The sequence below is a fragment of the Harpegnathos saltator genome, unplaced genomic scaffold, assembly GCF_003227715.2.
Source record: "Harpegnathos saltator strain DR-91 unplaced genomic scaffold, Hsal_v8.6 scaffold208, whole genome shotgun sequence".
NCBI lineage: Eukaryota > Metazoa > Arthropoda > Insecta > Hymenoptera > Formicidae > Harpegnathos > Harpegnathos saltator.
The window spans coordinates 1905001-1925290 of NW_020229993.1; the positions used below are offsets into that span (position 1 = coordinate 1905001).

Sequence of the window (20290 nt, forward strand, 5' to 3'; positions counted from 1 at the left end):
TGTCTCATTGAATATGAAAATTCTTGCGACACATTGTTTTAGGGTTGACGACGTGTCCGTCGTGAGCAAATTTGAATGAAGATTAAATGATATGGAATCGAAAAATACAGATTCGCGACATATCAACCGGATAAAATGATTTTATTTACCGATTAATTTAAAGTTGGTTTTACTTTATGAAAACTTTAATTCAAAGTTTAATTACCAAGATATTCGACGTTAAACTTTCGAAAGTTGTAATAACCAACTGTTTTCATTAATGAAAAGTCAGCTTGGAACTTATCAAGAAATGCGATCTTGCCATTAATTCTCACGTTCCACAGCACAGCAACTCGTCTAACACGTTGAATAAGAGAAGGTCATTTCAATTTAACAAAATTCCTTTTTCATCAATTATCTTTTTAGCGTATTGAAATATATATAAGCACTTTGAAATGTTGCTGTTACAACCTGTCAAGCAATGGTCAGCGTAAAATAGATATAGAAATCTCTGCACGAGAAAAGCACGCGATATGCAGTGAATGGGAACGTCAGTGAATGCATCTAAAGCCAACACCGAGATCTTATCCGAGCGACAGATGGCTACAAACCGAAAGCCCGAGAAAATGAAAACCGCCGTTCGTTCGACAAAATATAAAAATTTTGGAACCGCGCGCGCGAATCCGAAATAGATATCTGGCGAGACGCAACCTCTGAGTCATCCCGAAATCGATTACAGGGAAGCACTTAAGAGATTAGATCGACGCATACCGTGATGCAAAATTACTCCGGCACGGGAGAGACATAATGAGCAAAGTTGCTGCCGAATTAATGTAAAAAAAAACTCACATAAAAATATCTCAACGGTGCTGTACACGCCGTTGGCAAATCTAGTAGTAGAGTTTGCGCGGCAGTCCGCGGCAGTAGTTGCGTGGAATTCCGCAAAATTTAGCCGCAGTAATATATTATAGCGGCGCGACGGCGACGTTAAAGAGATACATGACGCGGTATTTGGGATACAAATAATTATAATGTTATTTATAATCGCACATCGCGCGAATCTTCATCCGGACACATTATATACACGCGCGATGAACTTTTCGCGTATACGTAATAATGCTCGCCAAGCTGCAAGATCATGCCACGTTCAACGGCATCGCAATGTGACGGTCACGCGATTGCGAATCGATTCTTAAAACTCCCTTTTATTTCCCTGGAGAACATATAAGCGTAACTGGGCGAAACGCACCGTGATGTCGTGTACCGTTTTATAACTAGATTCAAGATAGTAAAGCTGTCCCGGGCGCGCGCGTGCACAAGAATGCTTATTTCACGCGAGTTGCATTTTACGAGTACGAAATTACGAGAGTGAGCGCGCGCGGGCGCGCGCGTACACACAGACACACACACACGTGACCCAAAACATAGTCCCCGACATAACATAAACACTGCTACCGGAAAAACGCAGCTATAAGAATCGTATCTTCCTACAGCGCGGCGTGTCGCTTTAATTCGTTAAGGGCTCTTAAGATTAGTAGTTGTCCTCTCCTCTCTCTCTCTCTCTCTCTCTCTCTCTCTCTCTCTCTCTCTCTCTCTCTCTCTGTCTCTCTTCTCTCTCTCTCCCCAAAAAAAAAAAAAAAACCCTCGGGAATGCTTGCCGGTGAAGAAAACGCGTCGTTAATTCTCCACAAATTGGCGACGAACAAAAGAATATTGAGTTTCACCTACGATTCTGCACTGCTGGTGTTCGCGAAGTAACGAGGAGAAACGAGTTCAAGAAAAAGAGAAACGATGTCCATCCAACCGTAGACGAATCGGCATTTTCATTTTCGCTGAATATTTCATCTGGATCGCTCGAAAAAGAAACGCCGCTATAACATCGGTAATACCGAATTAACTCGGAGGTGTGCATAATATATCCAACTCACCGACCCACCTTCCTTCCTCCTCCGCGAGTTTGAGTTTAAGGGAAGAAGCGGGCGACGGAAATAAAACACGATGAGACCAAAATTCGTACGGTTATTCATAGGTGACCTATTCTACTCGCCGGAATTGCCAATATCGAGTCGTAACCTTGACCGTTTCCCTTAATATAATATATCGCCTACCCCTGATTGATGGAAGCCCACAATCTAATTTCTCCAACGCTCCAACTTTCCCCCTTACGAGCGAACGGTGACGAGGAGATATCCTCCTGGAGACACGACGCGCACGATCGTCAAGATAAACAATAGCTATATCAGTCAATCGGATACGCAAGTTCACGATTACTCGACGGCATTCTCCCCTTAGACTCCCCTCCCGCCTCCCTCGAAATTCGCTCACAAATGTATCGATTAACTCTCACCTATTTTGCCCGAGAAATTGTTTTATAATTACGCTTCGTTAACTGGCGCGGTCACGTTTTGCGTTAGTGTGTACATACGTCCATTCGTAAACCGTAAGTATCTTGTGGAAAAATATCTTCGTATATTCTCATAAGTAATTTAATTTTTCCTTCCTTTTTCTCCCTTTCCTGAACGGGAAGCGGAATTTTTGCTACGGTGCGAATTAATAAAGCGCATCAGAGCGTAACACGCAAACGCGCAGATGCGCACATGCAACTTTGCGGAGCACAAAACTTTTCACTCGTCATCTTGGCGTAAATTTAGTATCTTCAATCGTCAAGAGTGCTAAATGTGGCATTACTCGCTATTTACGTCTATATTATAAACAAATATTCATTCTCACCCCACGAGGCGGATATTCCTCTCTCGCAGGAGTTTTCTATTTTTATTTCTATTCCTCGCGGCATTAATATGCAAAGGATAAAGGTTCGACAAAAAAAACGTTGTCCGTATCGACAACGATACGGACAACTGACTTTCAAGCCGCATAAACGGAAACGTGACGTGATCGTGAAAATCCATTGAACTCTAGAGGCTACGAGAGGAAAGTTATGTCAATATTCTTTTAAGCGGTTGAAAATATAATATGCCGGCTCACTCCGGCCTTAGTGGAAATAGCACGACTATATCCATCAATGCGGCTTAACCGTAGCATGTAGAATCATATCACCCACTTTAACTCGAGGCACAAGGTCCCTCGTTACATCCCACGTCGATTACAACATTTATAGCCGTTCGATTACATTGTCCCATCCGGCCAACTATCCGGCTGATGTAGCTTCCGATATAATGCCAAACGTAATATATATGTACAAGTGTGCTCTTTGACGCGAAACTAGTTACCTAATTGAACTGTCCTTTCTCATGTATTTATGGAAGCTAACCAACACTGTGTTGAGGAACAACGGTGTAAGCCAACAATAGCACCGACATACATATAAGTACGCCGGGATACACGATGCGTAAATATGCGCGCGCGTGTATACATATATAAAATAATTATGGAGCAACACAAAACTACAGATTCCTTTTGCGATATGTCTCTTTGTGGAATTACCGGTATGATTGATAGCCACGGGTCGACTGCTGCGACGAATTTATATCTACTTCGGTACAATTTCGACGTAAAAATTTCATCATTGTCCCCACGTATTCGACCGTTTACAAACTTTTTTCTTTTTTTCTCCCTTCTCGTCCAGCGTCCTGCCCGCGGTGTAAGTTCACGCACGTGCCTTCGCTATCTCGCGAAAATGAAACAGATCGCCGTTCTCCGATAGCACATGAACGTACGCGCGCGGCGAAACAGATCGGAAGGACTTCCGATCTCAAAACTCGTTAATTCGAACGACCCCTCGCAGCTGAGGGATAGGGAAATTGCGTTACTCCACTGGGTAATTTCAATCTCCCTCGTCCTTATTGAAAGGCAGCTTCGGGGCAGAACGTACTTATCGCAGCGGGTGATAAATCGCATTAATGCTAGAATAGCCTGGTAAGCCTGTGTAACAACAACCGCGCGTGGCTTCGTTTTTTTCGAAATCGAATATCCCGTTTGCACGGGGCGCTGACATTATTCTGATGTTGCATCAGACAGAAATTTCTTATCGGCGCCTCGTTATCGTTCTCACGGCCACATTCGCAATGAATTATAAATTTCACGATAGAAGGGAGAGACATTAAGTGTCGCCGGAACACGGGGACGCAATAAATAATTCATCGGGGCAAATAAACTCAACGCGCATCCTGGGGAGAGAAATCCGCTTCGAATCCTAGAATGCAATGCATCCTGGGATTTGCGACTACCAGCGAGAGATATCGATCCTCCGGACTGTCAACGTCTTACAATACAGGCACGTCATCGTCGGAATTAGCCAATAAAGGACGGGTAGTCGAATCAACAGCGCATATGTCGCGCAATATCCCAAGATAAAATTATACACGAAGATATAGAAAAAAGAATCGAAAAATGTGACGATGTAAAAGTTTGAAATAGATCGCAGAGACACGAAAATGATTAAACTAAGCTTAAGGAATGGATCACTCTGCGGTCCGATTTATATTCTCTTAAACGGGATTACTTCTGAAGCTGCAATAAAAGATGTAAAGCACGTTCGGGCGAAGAGGAGAGAACGACGACATATTAGGAATCCTAAATTTTACTCTCTGATGAAGAAAGAAAAACGAAAAGAACTATGATACTTTGAACTTCTCAATTTTCGCTTTACCCACGAGTAATGTTCGATATAACTCGGCTTACGAATAAATATGGAACTTTACGTCGCTCATGAAAATTTAATGATCACTATAGCGAAGAACTTATCATATAAATAAAATACAAAATACAACTTTCAGTGAAGCATCGTGTATTTGATAGATGATGAGAAAATGAGAAATTGATTTATTAAGAATTATTGCGCGGCGCTGCGTGATCTTGTACACGTTAATTAAACTGTTATGAGCGGTGCAGCTCGTGCTAGCACGAAGAAAATCTCCTCTCGGCAAATTTCAGCCAAAGTCGGCTAAAAATCGATTACTAATCGCGCGACGAATAAACTGTTCTCCTCGATACTTATCCTTTTTCCTTCCATGCCGGCCAGAGCAATTTGCGCAACGACCGTGAAATCAGCCGTGAAATCTTCCGGTACAAAAATGTCGCGCAATTTTTAAACTCGGACCCTAATGCCATAGACGTTAAAGCCGGAAGCAGTGGTGCGCGAGGCAGCGCGCGTCGCGATCAAATAGCGACGAATGCATTGGTGGATATAGCTGTTCAATTTTGCGAGTCGGCAACAACGGGCATACAGCAGCTGGCATAGACCCGCGAGAGATATTTTACCGATAGCTATTGAAAGTTACGACCCTAACTTCCGCGAGTGCGTAGCCCTGGCCGAAACTCTTAACGACGCATAGACTTCTGTCGATTCTATGACTGATCGCGCGGATACGATGGCGAAGCAAAGAGATACGTCGACCGTAAAACGGTTATGTATTATACTTTATGTACGCGAAATATATAAGCTCTCCGAGCAACTGAATATGAAACGTCCACGTCCCAGCGTGTCCCGTATACGAATCTTGTTATAATAGGTATACTTCGCTTGTATCGATCGCCGTTTCGTGAAATAAGAACAGTCGCGTATTATGCCGAATGGATAGTTCAGGAAATCCTCCAAATTTAACAGATCATTCGTCTCTTGCTCCGTAAGTATTTCTTTCATTTAAGCGACCAATATATCACGCGAGGACAAAACTGAACAAATGCCAACAAATACCGCGATTCCGCCGCTGTGCTTGTTTAATTCACATCGCAGTTAGACTTTAATCCTGGACGATGTTCCCTTCTTCATTGGAAGGATTGTCGTGTCCAGAGAATTCTGAGATTTATGACACCGTAACGGAATTATGCATGTGGTCTCTGATTGTAAAGTCATGGACTGGTCAGGGAGACCAGACCTCAGAACCTTTATGACGGAAAGCAAGGATGAAAGCACGTACCAGCGTCGAGACCAGCGCGATATGGGAAATCAAATCAAATCGATATCTTTTTTTATGTACATGTCGTCAATTATTACAAACATACAAATACATGTATAACGAGTAGCTAATACGACATGCGTTAAAACAAGTATTTATCGTTTCGTGAATGCGCTGGATATAAAATCAAATGTAAAATACTTCCCCAAGAGAGCATATTTCATCATTGTTCATTTAATAACTGTGGCTTTGCTTTTGGCAATATTTCGCTTGATGCGCTTGAACTTAATGAAATTGTCAAAACGCGCGTTTGCCCTTGTACCCGTTATACCCCTTATACCCTCGACAAGTACATAAACAGTGTCACCCTCTTTATGAATAATCGATAAATATATAATCTATACATATAGCCCATTATATTCGTCTATAATCTCCGAAAGATACGTGATAGATAATATCGATTCACCGTAGTGAAATTTAGTTCTATTCCGCGTTGACAAATGGCGCATAGCTACCCGCCGTGTAATTTAGGATAAAATTTACGTTAATAGTCGTCGACGGTTTACTGGAGTTAGGCGTGCGCGTTCAAAGGTACAGAGAATCGTCCCTGTTGAAAATGTCACGCATTGGAAATCACGTCGAATAATCTACGCTAAATCTGGACTAATTAGCGACAAATACGTTTATTTGCGCGCGGATGACATGTCCATCGCAAAGTACACTTTTTATATATTTTTGTGTGCAGAAAAGTGTACAATCCACGTCGCACCATGAAAGAAAGATTCGCTGTTTTCCAATGTCCAACGAAAACATTTCATAATTTTGCCGCGAAAATTTCCCTTCTCTTCTTTTCTTTTATATTCCCACTCCGCCATTTTTACGTAATGCATGTCCCGACATGTAAAGTTCCGTAGAAGTTATACATGACTCGCGATTAATGTCTCTGACTATACGATATCATACTAATATTCACTCCCGTCGTCGTGGAAGGTGGGGGAGGCGTTTGAAATCTGAATTAGTATTCCCAACCGGATAAGCGTTAAAGACGATATTGAACGGATGATGAACGGCAGATTCAAGCGACTTACCAATAATTCGAGGATGCAAGCCTATATCCTAGATCCTCATTGGAGCTTGAAAAGGGCGGGTGGGGTGGGGCCCGTCCGACAAGATTACGCGCGTTTACATCCTCCGCAGGCTGGAGATCACCTGCAAGAAAGAAGAAGCGATTTATCAAGCTCTCCGCAGCTACATACCTCCTCCGCCGGACGTTACGAGGAGATCGCGACGGCGTAATCAAGAAGTTTCGAGAAGTTCAGTTTTACATATCCCCCTCCGACGGTTAATTTCTTCAGTGTTCCTACGTGCAACTTCCTCAAAACGAAGCGCAGATATCCATTTTCGCGGCTAACGAGATTTCCATCGAGAAATTACAAAGACTCCCTCGCAGCTCGAGCAGCTGCTCCGAATCCGCGAATAACTAAGTGATCAAATTTCGTCTTTTGATAATTCCACGTGCATGCATTGTCCCGGAGAAAAATGCCAACTTTTCAGAAATAGGACAATTTCTTTCATATAGTAAAATCCACAAATACCGAGACCATCTCCCGAATTACAATGAAATATTGGAATAGTCTTGTTGTGCAGCTGAGCGTTAGTCGTTTGAGTGTTACGTAGTCGTTGTACTGTAAGAGTGCACCCAAATGGGTAGCTATTACGCATCTGGTGATCGTTTTCGAAGACTTTTTTAACTGAAAGAAAATATATTTGTTTCACTCTAATTATCTTATCGCACTAATTCAAAAATTCTTCGAAAACGGACAGACCTTTTAATACACCTGCGTATACACCTGTCTCTGATCTAATTAGCATCTCCATGAGACAATAGTGTACCTCGAAAAAATATTATTCCTCAGAATATGGTTACGGTATCCGGATTTCGATGTCGCAACTTTTCGGGGAAATTGTCTAAATGTCGCCCCTGATATTTCGGGACATTGTATGCCTACCTTTCGAACTGCATACGAAACTACATATCGACTTTGAAGAAATTATATTATCTCCCCGGCGTTCCATCTCCGCGTCATTAACTGCAGTTCACGAGTTCTACTCTCGCTCGTTCGTCCTACCCGGAAGAAATCGAACGCGCCCGCGCGTCGTTACGATAATGACAAGTGTCTCGGTGGCGCAGGCCGGCATAATTAATACTCGCGACTACAATCGATAACCGGACACGGAGGGACGTACGACGACGGCCAGGGCTGTGCGATCTAGCGGCGATCTGGCAGCGATCCCGAACGGCGACGTCGCGCGCGTGACCCTCTTCCCTTCTCTCGAGCGACTCGGCGCCGGCGTGCTCCCTCGAAAACGATGTTTTTCCGCTGGTTTCGCCGGCCGCGATTATTCGGCCGAAATACGAGCGACGAGCTGCCAAGCCATGTCCAGCCGCCGCAAGGTGCAATTAAACGCGTATCGACTCCGCTTCTGAGACACAGCTCGAGCGGAGGCCGCGCGAGAGTACCTGCGAAATACAGGTGTACCTTGGAAGAGAGCTTGCACGCCACGCGCGCTGGCATATGTAAAGCAGTATCGATTGTGACGACTCGCTCCATATTCTATTCTATTCTATTCGGTTCCATTCCATTCCATTCCATTCCATTTGTACCCGCGACAGACTCTGACCAGCAATTAAACGAAGCAGCTCAATTGTTCCGTTTCCCGTGACAGCTCGACGCTGCCGATAACGTTTTAATACTTTTGTTCAAACAGAAATGTATACGCACGTGCGACGTTAACGCACTTGTGCAAGCTTACGAGCACGCGAATGTCGCGGCTGATAAATGACCAAGTGAGGCCTCGCGTCACGTCGCGTCAAACGACCGGAGATCATCTCTGAATTCGTATCGGAAGATGTACAAACGTAATGAGCTCGGACAAATGAAAAAGCTCGGTTGTGCACGAAACGGTTCCGTGCGCGGCACACGTATTTAATTTTAATGGTTTAATTAAAAAGAGAGACTATCACGTTTCTGTTTTCTCCTTTTTTTTTCCGCCGTAGCTTTCCAATCTTCGGCTTTTAACCGTCCTTATAATCAACCGGTGCGATTTAAGAGTTTATTGAAGACTTCATTTTAAAGTTAGATCTTAAAGTTAAACAAAGATTACCGTTTAGTGTTGCCCTCTTTTTTAAAGTCGCTCTCAATCGTTAAATATTGACTCCTCGATATTCGTTGAGGGAAAAATCTTAGTCAAGTAATTCTACAATGCGCGCGCTTTGAAATAATCATATTTGGACACGAAAACTATGCAGCACTAAAGAACGATGATAAATATCAATTTTTAACATTTCCATGTATTCTACATGTTTCTATATGTGACATATACACGCTACGTCCGAGTAGCTTAAAGTCGAAGGAATCTTTCGTTAACGTATAAGTCGCTAACGCGGTCGCTGTGTATGTGAAGCACACAAAAACCCTCTTGTAGCTTATATACGCAAAACCCTCTTTTAAGATACGGCAGCTTTTATTTATTGCATGAGTCGCCACAGGGAATGTGTGAAAGTGACCTCCATTACCGGTCACGCAGCACGCGACACGTCATGTCATTTACCATTTACGCCGTTCTTCGCGTTCGCAAAATTTACGCTGAACATTTTATAAAATACACGAGCCCGCGACAATTTGCATGAGGTACATTGAAACATTTAAAACATTTCCGAATAATATTCGACGAAAAAATATTAAAACATTCTGAGTAATTTCGTACATCTCTCATCCTCACTCTTCGAAACACGTGATATAAAGATTCCCGTCGGCGAGTTTGTTGAACAACTTTCTCCAATAATTATTAAGTTTCGCTGCATCTGGTGCCGTCAAATTTTCAACGGCACAAATTCACATTGATTCTGGAAAATCAATGTTTGGGCTGAATTTTACAATTCAGTTTCGTGCAACCTATAGTCCTGTTCGCGTCGAGAAATTGAATTCGGAAACACAATTCGTTAGTGATGAAGTGCCTTATCTAATATGCTTATCAAGAGGGTAGTATAATAACGACGTGTAATGAAGTATCTCCGTCGTTGGAGGAGTAGCTGGAGAATACCACATGACCCGCATAAATACAAGCTATATAAGCAGTTTTCGTGTTCAACCTTGAAATCACGTGAAGGATAACGAAGAATCAACAAAAAGCGCAAATAAATATGATCATGAGCAGTGCTCAGACGAGAAATCTCGGAGAAGTGAAAACAGATTATGAAATATACGAGGCAACTATTATATAAATATACGAGGTACGGCGCAACTATAAGTCGACAACGGTATCCATTTAGTCGGCTGAGAAGTCAAGTCGAAATTCCAGTAAAATTTACCTGTCACGAGAGTAGCTCGTGGCATTTCCATGGAAGTAATAAGTCGCATTCCCTGCGGACTAAAATTGAGCGGTTTACTTCCTACGGAGAAAGACAAATGCTCGATTGGAAAATGTCACACAGCCACGTCCACACGAGATACTGTGTTTCAACGTACTTTGGATACAATACCAGAGTGGGATTTCTCAATCAGATTAATATTGCGATCGAAAAATTGATTCTTGCAGTTGATACTACGTTACGTAACGTGCGTTCCGGCGGTCAACAACTAATTCTATTGCGTCGTCGCAAGTGTTTTCCGCGTTTTTCCATTTAACTCCCGTAAATTGCTTCACTATTTAATTTCCCCTTCGTGTCCCGCGAAGTTATTCCTGATACAGTAAGACGGTAATTATTCCCGCTTTAATCCTCGACAACATCCTCGTGCCGCTTAGATCTGCGTTTGTGTTTATTTATGTGCCGTACGTCGACGGCAGCCTTTCCGCGGCGCTCCGCATTTTCCTGAACGAATTCGCTCCAAATTGCGAATTTAATACGTCCCGCAAATGGAAGTCAGCGAAATGCAAATATCTCATCGCGACAATGCCACTCGTTGGAAAAATGGCTATCGTATCGCAGTTTGTCGACATCGCCAATGCACTTTCGACCGGCTTTGGGTCAGACTCGTTTGATGTACCCGCAAACGAAAATTTCATTCGAACAAGGCGTGGCTGGCCAAATTCTATGGTCCATTAATTCTAGCCAATGGCATCATTTAGTCTATTCAGAATTGTGCACTCGACCCACAGGAACTCGCGCTATGTATGCATGAACGTGTGAAATGGAGCGAAAGGAGTTTCTCGATGTACATCCCCGAGAAAGTTACGTAGCGCTAATTGACAGATAATTAACTGAAATTTAATTCACACACACATACACACACACACACAAATATGAAAGGAAAGTAATTATCATTTTTACCAATTAGACGGCATTACGCAAAAGTGGGATAACTCGTCAAACAGTAATTTAAAATATAATCATTTGGAAATACGGACCTTTTGAAAAAATCGTCGAAGGTGACTGTGCATGTTACTCAATTTGTCAAATTTTGTGATGCAAATTGATTTATTCTCTCCCGCAACACTAGTTCGCCAGATCGTAAGAAAGAAAGAATATCACTTTCTAACTAAAGATACACTGTCCCACCGTCGTAAGTGACGTGATTTCTTTGTCGGACGTGTATCGCTTCCTTCCTGTCGCGCTTCAGCTACAAGTTGTCCCAGAATTAGCGGAAACTGGGTGTGCGGTTATATATAACGTTACTTCTTGCGATATTCACAATCGATTCACATTAGCGAAAATGTCAGATCGCTGAGGAGTCTTACAAATTACGTTATTATGAGTAAACTAGCACATGGCGCATTAAGCTCCGAAACAGCGCAAATAAACGGCACATCATTCGTCATTCGATCAAACATGTAGTTTCTCTTTTTTTTTTAATGGAATTTTAATTGCAGTTCTTTAATGGAGATTCGCTACGACAGCGAACGTGGGACAATGAAAAAATTACGACACATGATGTACTTCCTCTCGACATTTCCGCTAAAAACTAAAGTTGACTTCAAGGTCTACGAGAGACAACGCGCGTGATACGTCGACAATTCTACAACGATATCCGGTGCACGTAAGCGCGTGATAAGCGCGCGACGAGACAATAGTCCGGCGAACGGAAGAACCGAATCCGCAAAACTACAAAACGAGCAGCTTCATTCCCGCGCGAGGATGGGACGGGAAACGTGGAAAAATGTATAGATAAAATATCAGCGAGATAACGTAACGCCGATAAGCTTTAATTCCGTGAATATATTACAAGAGCTTTGACGAGACCCTCGACCTTGTTCGTTCCAGCTCACAATCTACGCGCGCTTCGACTACCAGCCAGCACGGAATCTTTTTCTAAAATAAAAGCGCTATAAAAGGGGCACGATGGGTGTAAACTATCGATTTATTATTCTCGAATGAAGGCGGTTCGACGTAATCAGCGGTCGCAAAAACACGCGCTCGCACTTCTGCCGGATATAAAACGTAATAGCCGTCCTTATTGTTGTGGCGCGAACGTACTCGCACACGTACCGTTATGGTGAAAATGTGTATATGCCATACGTATCGCCCAATTTTGCTGGGATTCCCTGCAAAGAGCGCACCGGTTGGCTGGTCTACTTTTCCGATAAGCGATCACAAGCGGAATATTGCTTTCCGCACACACTGGTGATGTGTCACATATGAAGGACCATAAGCTATTCTAAATTGTCATTATCATAAGTCGCATTTCATGAGATAATACTGAATATTCTTCAGGGTTATGTAATTCTTTTTTCGCGCTATCGCGATTATCTGTTGACCGCTGACAATTTTTACGCATAAATTTTTGCGAAAAACAATATAATATTTTCTGCTCAAAAATATTCAATCGAGACAATCGAGTGTTAAAGTGTATTAAAGCATAATAAGGAACGCATGTACGGAGAGTATTATTATCGATGCATTTGTTCCAGCGATTGACAAGATTATCTACCAAGCCCATCAACCCAAGGGTGCACTTCGTAATGAATTTCTCGATTGTTAAGTGTCGTCTCATATAACGTCCTTTCAAAAACCTATAGGAATGACGTTTTCGGCGGTGACAAATTATTTTTGCGCAGGAAATGTGATAAATTCGGCGATTACAGCGCGGCGATACGTCACGTCGCAGAAGCTCATTTAACGCTATAATCCGAGTCTACTTCGCGTCAATTAAACGTGCAACTACCGGAAAATACCATGTAGGTAGGCGAGTAAAACACAAAAATTCCTTTCTTTCGCGGCGCACAAACAAAAAAATTGTGAATTTTCCACAAATATTGCAATGATCACGCGCAAGAAACTGATCGAGGTGCGACTTAAAAGTTAGAATATGTCGGAACTTAGCGCAGTCCACTGCGGAAGTGCGTTTTACCCCCAACACTCCCGGAGGATCGTGGGTAAAATGCGAGCGAAGGTGAAGCGCGAGTACGAGTCGTTCACAATTACGAATTTTCTCACGATCAATTGTCTAATCGGTACGGCAAAACCGGTCGTGCCGATCGAAATTACTCGTGTACTGCGGTCGCTTCGACGACCGCTCCCCGGTGATACAAAGGAGAGGAATAAAAATGTATTTTGTCTTTCTCGCTCGAGCTGCGAGATGCGATACCAACGATTATTCGCATACGGGTCCTCCCGAACGCATTCAGATCGAAGATCAAGTACCCGAAAGCACTCGCGCACTCCCTCAGCTGATGTCGCTCGTAATTACCGACCGCACGCGTTGATTCATGTGTCAGAGAGTGTACTCACGGAAATGGGGTACGGTGCGCCGCGGAAACGCGCGAGGGTGACGCGCACCGGCCGCGCTACGTCGCTCGGCGGGGGGAGACAATGTTCCACTCGCGGGTGCACGCGGGTTTTCACGGGCAACACCTCGCGTACACTCAAGCGACCCTCGACGGCTCGTTGCGTATCATGTTCGACGGTGGTGACCAGTCACGGGAGCAACCCTCGAAGCGAGCGCGCTGTCGGGGACCAAAGAAGGAAACCGCCAGGATACTTGCTTGACTTTGATGGCGCGGCGACGACGGGCCGAATGGTGGAAGCAGAAGAGAGGAGGAGGGTGGCTTATCAAACGCAGCAAGAGTAAGGAGAGAGAGAGAGAGAGAGAGAGAGAGAGAGAGAGAGAGAGAGGGGGTGAGAGAGGTAGACAGAGAGAAAGAGAAAGAGAAAAAGGGAGAGTGAAGGGAGAGAGAAAGAGAAAAGATGAGAGAAAAAGAGCAGGAAGGAGAGAGAGAGAGAGAGAGAGAACCAAATCAACGGATATAATCAGTCACTAATTGTCACAGGGAGAGAAAGAGCCGATAGTGAGAAAAGATTGATAGACAACCGCGTGGCAGCTAGAGTCGCGACGCACTGCTGCTTCGCGGCTGCAAGTCCCCACCATGGATTTTCACGAGCTCGCTCTCTACCCCCACTCACCCCCGCACGGTCAACCCCCACTCGCCGCCGCGCACCAGCCGAACTACGGCACCTCGCAAGCTCCGACACCACACCCCCGCGACTTGCACACGACTTGTTTGCCCCCGAGGCTTCACTCGCGATGGCTCTCTCGCAAAGCGAAAAGCGGAAAGTCGCTTGGTACTCGACCGGCGGGATCGCATGGCTACATCCGATCCAGTGATTTCGTACGAATAGGAAGCCCTCGGTATACAGGGTCACTGTAAGGTCCGAGCGGCGCGCTTTGAAACACAGTAATGCAACGCTAGAACGCGATAAGCCGCCTGCTGCTCTACGGAATTCCATCGCCGAGTGAAGCGCCGGGGATTGCGTTGTATCGTTGTATAAGTTCATAGAAAGTAACACTTTCGAGAGTCTCGGCGCTTTTTCAATCGCGCACCGTGAAAGAGGAGATTTATCGCAGGTATTTCGCAGTTCACGAGGACTTTGTGATGCGTCCCGCTGTAATCTGCCCACGGATGCCCGGTTTCAACCACCCGCGAGACTTCCCCTCGCCCCCTCCTAAACTCGTTCATTCGAACGTCTCGGTTTATATACAACGCTCGATTATGTGAGACGCTGTGTTGTACCTGTACGATGGAGATGTGAGTGAGTGAGTGAGTGAGTGAGTGATTTCAGCGGCGTGTTTACTACGTTCTATCTGTTATCGACACATCAATGAATTGACGTGTCCCGGTCAGTCGCGTGCAATTTACATTCCGACGGTGTCGTACCGAAACGATTAAACCGCGCGAAGGCAGCGACAATGGATATGAATGTTGCATCGCGTAGCCTCAACTATGATAGTCTGGGGAGCAAGTTTATAGCGCGCTACAGCTGCTGCGACGCTGCTTTCAACGCACGTACGCGTGTGTAATCGGATATTAAATATGTCTGAAGGGGAGCCTCCTTCCCCTCTTCGACGCTTTTTATTGGATTCTTAAATCTTGCAAGCTAATGCGCGCACGAACTCGTGACGTATAACTTCGAAACGAAGCTCACAATATGAGGAAACGGAGAGCGGAGAGCGGGGCGGTGATCAATGATTCACAGAAAATGTCTGCACCGCGTATATCAGGCAAATTGATCTCTCTATCTATAAGCCGATACGGCGAGCCCCGATACGGACAGTATCGGTCATTCGTCACGGAAATTGCTCGGCAGTTCTCACCGAAATCGAGATAGCTGTTCGAAGCTGTTTGTCTCTCGCGCTCACCGCTGCGCCAGTTGCTAGGGCTTAAAAGTTGGATGCAATGGCGTGACGAAGGGAGCGAAGATAAGGAGGTGAATCAAGAAGTGCCGCAGGACTCGCTCATGCTGTCCAGAGCGCGATTTCACGTACGACCTAGCCGTGCGCGTTTAATGGCTCTTAGGATCAATCGCGGTAATTTAGGGACTATTAATTAAACGGACTTGGCACAACGAACTGTGTGATCAGTCTGAGAACTTGGCCGACCACTCAGTAGCAGTCCTCGGTGTTCGAGCAAAATTGCCACCGCTTGAATCGCGTGTGTGTCTTCTCGAATGACACGAGTCGATAAGTGCGAACTGATTTCATTGATTTCATTGAGCGTGTAGAGCGCGCGATGAAGGAGGAGTACAGGTGGAAATTCGACGACAAAACACAAGTACGTAGCAGTAGGTAGGAGAATACCAAGTTTCAACTTTGTAAGCAGACGACAATCGAGTTTGATGGAAGGGCATATTGAAGATACTGCGCTACGAATTGAGACATTGTTATATCGAATCACGGTTCCGCCGAATCGAATATGTAGAGAGTTTCCCAGAACAATCGATATTTATTATCATCGACCAATCGATGTCGACGATATCGCCGAATACTACTGCTGACAAATATCGAAGAAAGCTGCTCGTATTTCATATTATTGATTGAAAGATGTTGATACAGTTGTCCGGAATGATTCGATGAAAACAGAAACATGTTTTGTGACGATAACTCTTGATAATATTACCACGCTTCGACGTATTGATTTTTGAAATCTGAATACAAATTCGATATATTAACTCGTATTACATACCTGATATCAAATATGACTGATTCCCGGGGGAGTTCGTAACAATGAATATAGTTTTCACATTAGATAAATTAACCACAGAATCAAACAGCCGTAACGGAACAGTATAATGTACGAGTGTAAGTACGAGATACAACATTACATCACAGTATAATGTAAATATGAGATACGAATGTATGGCAATCTTATCGTATAACATTGAGAGAGTTTCAAAATGTTATTAATAGATAATGATGTAATCGAATATAAATAAAACAGAATCAAGAACGGCGTATCGTAGATGAGGAATAGACATTTCTTATTTATCGATTCCAATCGATGCGTCGAATGATAAATCGCAAATCATGTATGCATTTGTATCTTGAATTGTCACCTAACGAGTTCAAAGTCCACACTTATACATATTTGATAACAACGAGCTCAAATAAAATGTAATTCTCGATAATAGACTGTTGTTCTTTGATAAACATTGAGTTGTTACTGCCATGTTTCTAACTAACTAAAATGATAAATAATTAAAGAGCATATAAAAAAGCAAATATAAAATTAAGTTAAACGCAAGTTTAGCACAATGAGTTGGATTACTTATTACTTCCATGATTTATCTCCTTTAAAAATGTAATATGTAATGTATAGTTATGTAATTATAAAAAAATTAATATATGACATGATGTAATAATATGAAATTAACAAAATCGTGCGTGTTTTATAAGAAACATCTTAAGAGCACGTTAATTAAAATACTTGGAATGAAATATCAAACAATGAAATGCGGAAAATCGATTATCTTATTGTGATTACATATCGGCAGACGTGAGATATAAAACGATAGACATGAGATATAAAGATTATTAATAATGTAAACATTTAGCGTACACACGTTTAATATTCAATGATCACGATTTTACACATATACGTATGATTGAAATTGCAGCATTGGTAATAATATATATGTTAAGGCATTTATATCGATCTTTATGTGTATTTATATGTGTGTGTTTGTGTGTGTGTGTGTGTGTGTGTGTGTGTGTGTGTGTGTGTGTGTGTTTGTGTGCGTACGCATATTATCAAACAAAATTTCTTGTATCGTGAGAAACAGAATTAAAGTCTATGTCTCAAAAATAATATCATGTAATCTCACAATATTTATTTTAATTAATCATGTGACCCACATCATTTAGTAAGTAAAATATATAATGCGATTTTATTAGTTTTATATTATTATATCATGTTATATATGTATTTTTTTATAATTATATAACTACTTAACTTAGTAAGTAAAAGAACTTTGTTTTAAAAAATATCATATTCTTCATAAACATTAATTTATAAAATTTATTAGTTTCGTAATCATATGTGTTATACATTATACTAATCGTGTGAAATCATTTTTACGTAACAATACATATGAAAAATACATATGTATTGTTAAACAAATAATTCATGTAATTAGAACAGTATGATTCATAATGTGACTGTGCATGATTTATATTCCAAATATTATATAGCGCAATCTTTTAAAGTCATTGGCTGATACATATAAATGAAACAACAGATTAAGATTTATAACAAAGAGATAATATATATTATCTCTTATATATATATATATATATATATATATATCTGCAGTTCTTTTTATCATTATATTTACTAAACAACCAAAAATAACGATAAGTACATCAGAATCAAAAGCCTTTATTATTAACTGTGTGCTCGTTCCAGTAAATCTTATCGTTACCTATTTACCGAGCAGAAATAATCACGCTTAAAAATATTATGCCGAAAAAAGTGAATGAAAAACTCAGTTGCGAGAATATTCGTAATTTTGCATTTTTTTCACTTAACGATAATTTTTTATCTAGAAAGAGATCTAAAGGTCAAACAATCATAATACGTGGTTAAGAAATTGTCCATAATCGCGCAAATGTAAATGTTTATCATGGTTCATCAAATGGTTATCATGAGATTGCAATACCAAGTTTTTAACGGAGAAAACATTAAATATTTTTATTTTTACCAACTGGATATGAATAAAAAATGACGCATAAGTAAAGAAACAAAATTCATGCGTTTTATTTAAATAATAAATCTTTATTACGCGTGCAATTAATGATTATTGACTACATCGCTGCAATTAGTGTATTTTTACAATTAATTTTGGAGAAATTGATTAGCGAGTGATTAATAAGACGTAAACTGCCGTCATTTTCGACGTCATCGTCGAGTTTTTATAATAATCCTGATCTTACTTCATTATTAGACGAAATCGCGATATTATTTCTAGATCAATAAAATCGACCACAAAAGAACGAAAGTGGACTTATATAAGTCGGACGAGTTATGATTATCACAAAGTTATATACAATGTTATCAATAACGGTTTTTTTATCAGCTGTGCAAAGCACAGCTTTGTTTCTAAGAACTGTGACGAAAATTTAATTAAAAATTTTTGAAATATATATATATGCACAGTTTATCGATATCAGTATAATTATTTTAACATTCATATTATTAAAGTTACTAAGACTTTCAATCGTACTCGTGCTTATTGACGCACGTACGCAAATTATGTATAAACAATTCGCGAATAAATAAGTGCTTATCTATTATTTTCACAACAATATCTCTCTTTCTCTCTCTCTCTCTCTCTCTCTCTCTCTCTCTCTCTCTCTCTCTCTCTCTCCTTTTATAAAGTAAAAAAAAGAAATAAAAAAGACAAGCTCCGGATTAGAAATTGTGAATACTTTCATCACTTAATCTCTTCATGCATACTCCCACTACACTGTTCTTGATTATCAGTTGTCCGATATTCTGTATAGTAATCTGCCAGAATAAATGGATTTTTCCTCGTTCGAGATGAGCGAAATATGCGTAAGTACGCTCGCTAATATATAAGCTGGTGGAGTCGGCGCTTGGTACCAATCGCTGCGGAATGTTCATCCTGACTAATACCTCGAAGAAAAAACTGAGACAGCAGCTATCGTAACGGTGATGGTATCGTGAAAGGCAAACAGAATCCGAAGTTCTCACAAAGTGTACAATCAGTATTACGCTGTGAACGCGAGACGTGCGTGGCAACTTGTCGCAACTGGTGCAATAAATGTGTGCATGCGTATAAGAGAAAGAAAGAGAAAGAGAAAAAGATATCAGGTAATTATATTTAACAATTTTTTTTCAAGCTATCTCTTAATTGAAGCTATCTCCTAATTGAAGCTATCTCTAATTGAATGCTTGCAGTTATCGCGCAGAGTATGTGAGATATTCCGTGTGAACTTCTTAACGCGCTTCAAATGAATACAGATAAGAGAAAGGATTTTGCGTAAATGTAGATTCGTGCGAAAATTCTCTAAAGCGAAGCAATCAATGTACGTTAACATAATTAATGTCCTCCTGAGTGCTTTTCAATTGAACTGTTATGTGCTCGTGATAAAATGCGTGCAACTTCCAAGTTGTGTGACATTAATATCACATCGCCTCATTATTGTACGGAAATAATTTCCTATTGTGTAAGCTTTTAATGTCATAACATGTAACTATTTTATTTTATTAAAATTTTAACGAACTGCTTATTCTTTCGGAAATGTTCGAAACTTATTCCCTTGGAAACATAAACCGCTTATAACTGTTTGATGCAAAGTTGATATAAAAATTCACACAATTACCCAATTCCCTCTGGGAAACAAAGGGTTAATTAAGATTATCGCTTCTTCTCTCGGACGGAATCTTGATAAATTCGCAATTTTACCTGTCTCTCTCCAATTTCGCTCGAATTTAACATAACAACTCAAATGCATAAAAAGTACTTAAATGAAATCATTTGCATCTCCTAATAAAATTAAAACCGATGAGAACCTTAAACTAGTTATGTTTACTAATTTGTACAATTTTAGTAAAAATTTTAGTTAAAATTTTAGTTAAAATTGTAATACAATTCCAATAAAAGGACTGGTAATTATTATATAAAAAGTTAATTTATTGTTATTTATTATATACTACAT

General features: G+C 41.3%; 2 protein-coding genes across 3 annotated transcripts in view; one reads left to right on the forward strand and one right to left on the reverse strand.

The window, feature by feature from the left end:
• Syt7 (Synaptotagmin 7) overlaps positions 1-13947 on the reverse strand; it is a 146840-nt gene extending 132893 nt beyond the window's left edge. Inside the window, exons 1-2 of the mRNA XM_011149102.3 lie at positions 13567-13947; positions 6926-7046 (exon numbers count right to left, since the gene is read on the reverse strand). The gene's annotated coding sequence lies outside the window, so the exon portion shown is untranslated. The remainder of the gene's footprint in view (positions 1-6925; positions 7047-13566) is intronic.
• The window catches only part of LOC105187950 (vanin-like protein 1), a 43883-nt gene that overhangs the window by 19547 nt on the left and 4046 nt on the right, over positions 1-20290 (forward strand). The window contains exon 1 of one of the 2 annotated variants that reach the window (XM_025298152.1): positions 19178-19442. The exons of the other annotated variant lie outside the window; for it this stretch is intronic. The gene's annotated coding sequence lies outside the window, so the exon portion shown is untranslated. Of the gene's footprint in view, positions 1-19177; positions 19443-20290 lie in introns of those variants that run through there. 2 annotated transcript variants of the gene reach the window in all.